The sequence below is a fragment of the Sinocyclocheilus grahami genome, unplaced genomic scaffold, assembly GCF_001515645.1.
Source record: "Sinocyclocheilus grahami isolate Dianchi unplaced genomic scaffold, SAMN03320097.WGS_v1.1 scaffold629.1, whole genome shotgun sequence".
Taxonomy (NCBI): domain Eukaryota; kingdom Metazoa; phylum Chordata; class Actinopteri; order Cypriniformes; family Cyprinidae; genus Sinocyclocheilus; species Sinocyclocheilus grahami.
Window position 1 is genome coordinate 37,645 of NW_015505808.1, and position 5,005 is coordinate 42,649.

Below are 5,005 nucleotides of genomic sequence, written 5' to 3' on the forward strand. Positions count from 1 at the left end.
CAATAGACTTTGAGCAGAAGACGCAAGAGCAATAACATTAGCGATTAGCGATAAGCGAATAGGAACATGAACCCAGATTTCAGCTTGTACTGTGCAGATCTTCAAATTCCCAAATGATTCTGAGGGTGAGAAAGAGCATTTAGTTTCTGAGAAAGCATGTTTTTGGCTGGCCTGAAGGAGGATGCATTTCAAAGAGCTTCAGTACATGTCCAGGCCTGCTGGAGGGGCAGACAGAAAAGAGAGAGAGAGAGAGAGAGAGAGAGAGAGAGAGAGAGAGAGAGAGCAAAAAAAAAAAGACACCCAATTACTGACCTCGGGAGGGAGTCAGAATTCTTCAGATTAGAGTCACTGGCAGTTTGCTTCACAAATGCATTTCTCGTAATTGAGTATGCAACCAGGATCCATTAATCTCCTGTCTTCTGCCTGTTGGTGAGATCAATCCATCCAAGCAGGCAAAAGCTATTAACGAGGACCGTTAGATTCAGTGCTATTTTGGTACCATTTCTAAAAAGAAAAAAAAGAAAAAAGAAAAGCTGTTGCATCTAACGAGTTTCATGCATGACGATTGGCTCACATGCTGGAGGCATTGTGTTTTTTAAGTTAAGGCTTAGCCTTTTTGTGAGGCATTAATGATTTTAATTATGTGATTCTCAGCAAAAATGGTGCAAACTTATTTTCTTTTAATACTTCACCTTATATCAGAAGGCATTGACACACATCTGCTTCCAGTTTAAATCAAAGAGCTTCTTTTTCTACAGCATATATATTGTATATGTTCAGGCCATACAAACAGAGTTCCCTGTGTTGCAGAGCCAGCAGAAATGTTGTAAAACTACGTTTGCTGGAAAGCTTCATTTACCAACGAGGAAAGGTACGATGTTGCAAGCAAATCCTAATTTTACTCAGTGGCGCATAATGTAATATAAAATAATGCAGAAGAATATGTTACAGAGCATATTGCACCATGCTTGGACATGAATAGAAGCATCATTTAACATTATAAAAAGACTTGATTTACAAGCCTAGCCCTGCAAATTGTGTAAAACCCAATTATTATCAATTTTGAAATTATAAACTTCTCTGAGCTACCACAACACAATGTGCACAACCAGAATCCATTTGGACATCAGTCAGAACTTTGAACCATCTCACCGTGACATATGGCCCGGCATTAACCTTCGCTCGTATAAAGGTGGGATAGTGTTGTGCGGGGTCTCTATGTGGCTCTCTGCCATTCTGAGATGAAGCCATCGATCCATGGCTTTTCAAAGCTTCTTCTTTCAGCCAGACCCTCAGGCCACAGTCTTTAACAGATGGGCCATTCTTTAGAGGCAGCCTTCCCTCAGATGGTGATATAGTCACATAATTAGGCAGCTTGATGGCTTCTTTCACTCATTCTGCAAAGAGCTTGAGAAACCCACTGGAAAAGACAATAGGAGCAGGTATTTAGCTCATTTCACAATGATATTCATGGGAATGTCTGAGTGACTGTGATTGAAATGTAAGCCCTTTTAAGACAAACCCAATACCCAGTTAACAAAAATATGTTTCAAGAACATTTTACTAATGTTCTCATTAATTTATGCAAACATTATTCCTCTCTGAATATTCAAAACATCCTTCTTTTTTTTTTTTAGAAAACCTCTTACATTTATCATTTCAAGCATGGGGATGCTACTTTTGAATGTTCTCTAAATGTTCTAAAACATGTACAAAATTTTTGTTTAAAAAAAAAAAAGTTAGACAAATGTCTAAGACATTTCAGAAAAAAACACCCAATGAACGATGTAGAAATAACAATTGTGTGTTAATGTTTTTCAGAAATATTACATATTTGACTGAAAACTTTGAACAAATGTTCTATTAATGTTACTAGAAGAACCTCTGAGAGAAACTTACCAGAATGTTAAACAAAGTTCTTAGAACTGAGAACTCTTAGCTATATGTGCTCAATACATTTCATAAACATTCCCACATATTTTTCCTCTTTTTACTTTCCCCATTTATATGTTATCACATTACTTTTCTTTCTCTGCCAGCTCTTCATTTTGTTTTGCAATCTAATTTGTTCTGCTACTTTTAATTCTGCTATTACTGTCTACTGTGTGTTTTTATGTGTGTGTATACCAGTTTAAGTAGACCACTGTACTTGATCGCTCTTAACTTGCTGTGACTGGCCAAAGTTATGACTGTTTGAGGAAACTAACCAGTAGGCTATCTACAAAAGCGAGAGATGCACAGATCATGATTTTTCATGGAGATTCCGATTGCCAGCAAATGGGCTGATTCTGATAGCAGATTTTTTTTTTCTTTAAGCAAGAGACAAGAAAGAATGAATGAGTAAATGAACAAGCTTTTTATTTGCTCTTTTACAGGCTGAACTGGCCATTTGAAATTAGAAGCAACCACTGCATTTTAATCACAGTCCAAACAAAGATGCTACATACATGTAGCATGAGCAGTTTTTACAAAAACTTACAAAAAAGGTTTTACTTTGTGTCATTTTTGGAGAATTTCAAAGCAGAAATTCTTAAAGGGGTCATATGATGCTGCTAAAAAGAACATTATTTTGTGTATTTGTTGTAATGAAATGTGTTTATGCGGTTTAAGGTTAAAAAAATACATTATTTTCCATATAATGTACTTTATTGTTTCTCCTCTATGCCCTGCCTTTCTGAAACACGTCGATTTTTACAAAATTCATCGGTCTGAAAAACGAGGTGTGCTCTGATTGGCCAGCTATCCAGTGCATTGTGATTGGCCGAATTCCTCAAGTGTGTGACGGAAATGTTACGTCCCTTACCATATTGTGATGCCTGCGGCAACCACATGTGACGACCCCGGGCTGGACTCCACTTCGTCCATGGTGAAAGCCGATCCGACGATCTACAGCGCGAAGTTGAAGTATTTCCTCAGCGACCAGCACGGATCAGCTCCAGGCATGACGAAGCGATATCGTCCTCTTTTGGAAGGCCAAACAAAGTAGTTTCGCTTTCACAACGAATCACACAGCGCCTTCACGACATGGCGGCGGCGGCAACAATACTACAGCGAGAATAAAAGTTACGCCTTCTTTCTTTGCGTGAACATTTGAGCGGCGTTATGCAAATCTTCCCACATAGTGACGTAGGTATGTGGGGGTGTGTTAGAACGAGCCGTTTTAGGTAGGTGTGACTGACTCTTAACTTTTAAAAAGAATATCTCTTTGGATTTGAGACTTTAGTCTTTGCAACTTTACAGATCTTCTTTATGCACCAAGAGCTTGTAACACTCCAAAGAGAAAGGAAAAATTGAAATTGCATCATATGACCCCTTTAATTCTTCTAATTTTGAACTGTAAAGTCTGAATTTTTACCGTTGTTCTAGGGTTTTAAGCAATATTTCGTCATGGATATATGGATTTAACTTTAGATATAAATACAAAATGGATATAACTTTAGATATAAAAGAACAATTTTTCACACTAAAATCATGTCACTATATCATAACTGAGTATTTTACTGTTTTCAGATTAGTTTCATTCACTTCCAATGTACAGTAAGTGCCTCACAGTAAACCATATTATTGCTTTAAAAAAAACGTGTCAAAAGAACTGTGCATTGCAATAATAAAAATTAAAAAAATACATAATCTCTTTATGATAGATAATTACTGGACAGTATGCATCAGTCAATGATAAGCATGTAGAAACAAATGTGCTTTGTGCTTTTTAAACGATCAAGAGGAGACTAGACCAAGCCAGAAGGAAAAACGGATCAAATTTTTTTAGCATTTTGAATTTCTGCCAGCAAAGTGCTTCATTTCAGATATCTCAAGACAGTTTTCTGCTATTTCAAATTCACTAGGCCCAAGAGATGCGGCATACCCTGAAAAATATGTCTGAACAAAACCAATAACCTCAAGCAGTGATTGCATTCTAACCATGTAACCTAAGGCCTACCCGATGCACGGCGGGCCAGCTGGCACTGCAGAAAAGTAACACCACTCGGAGTCATGAGTAACTCCATCTCCACGCCGCTGCTCAGCAACACTCCCGTACTCCAGATTCCATTTCAGTCAGCTGCGTGCTGGCTTCCCAGAACTGTATCTGCTTAAATTACTCCTCACAAGCCTCTGCAACATGGCACACGTACAAAATGATAGATCATCCCTCAAATCCTTGCGTCTTTTCTGTTATCCTATATCATTCTTCCTTCCAAAGACATACATTGTTCGACAGATCCCAACAGCAGTGATATGTCTGCAACCACGTCACCTTAAGGTATACACGGGGTGAAAAGGTGGTTTGGCTGAAAGTGAGTGTTTGGGAATGGAAAACCTCAGTGCATATGGTATTAGACATCTTAACATGGCTCAGTCTCAATCCTAAAGAACAATAGAGAGCTTTGATTGTGAAATCCACTCTCTTGTAATGGATGCTGCAGCCAGCGCCTGAACACTTCCATTTTTGCTGTGTGGGGATTAGGGAGTGTGTTTTTGTGAGTGCTTGTTCTGTGTCAGTACACCTCATGAAGAAACTCAATGGTGGGAACAGTCCCACAGAGCAATATCACCTTCTGCTGTGCATTTCATTGAAATTACATGGATCACAAAGTTAAAAAAAATATTTTTGCATTTGAGAAGCCCAGAGAACATTTGGATTGCCAGTATACTTACATTTAGCCCTCTATGGTACGATATAGACTCCAGGTAACATGAACACATTTGGCTTGATGTAACAAAGTACCAAGCAACAAATGCATGCTTACTTCACCAAGAAGAAAGGGTCCAATACTAAGAAACAGAAACTGATCATATCATCTACATACAGAATTTTGGTTCCTCTTTCAGAAGTTGAGCTTATGTGTTGCCGTGCCACCTTTTCCCCTGTGAAAAGTGTATTTTTATAGCCAATGTTCTTGAATGAAATGTTCCTTCAGGATGTTTCAATAATATCAAATTGTTTTATCTTGTTCCATTATAATATATTTAATTTTTTCATTATGGAACAATGTTGGCCTTCAGT

General features: G+C 38.0%; 1 long non-coding RNA gene across 1 annotated transcript; it reads right to left on the reverse strand.

Annotated features, from left to right (window-relative positions):
* Positions 1–311: 311 nt before the first annotated feature.
* LOC107558026 (uncharacterized) lies at positions 312–4,289 on the reverse strand. Its single transcript, XR_001605452.1, has 3 exons — positions 3,941–4,289; positions 1,153–1,420; positions 312–504 (listed from the first exon to the last, which is right to left on the reverse strand). It is a non-coding gene; the product is annotated as an uncharacterized lncRNA (long non-coding RNA).
* Positions 4,290–5,005: the final 716 nt, after the last annotated feature.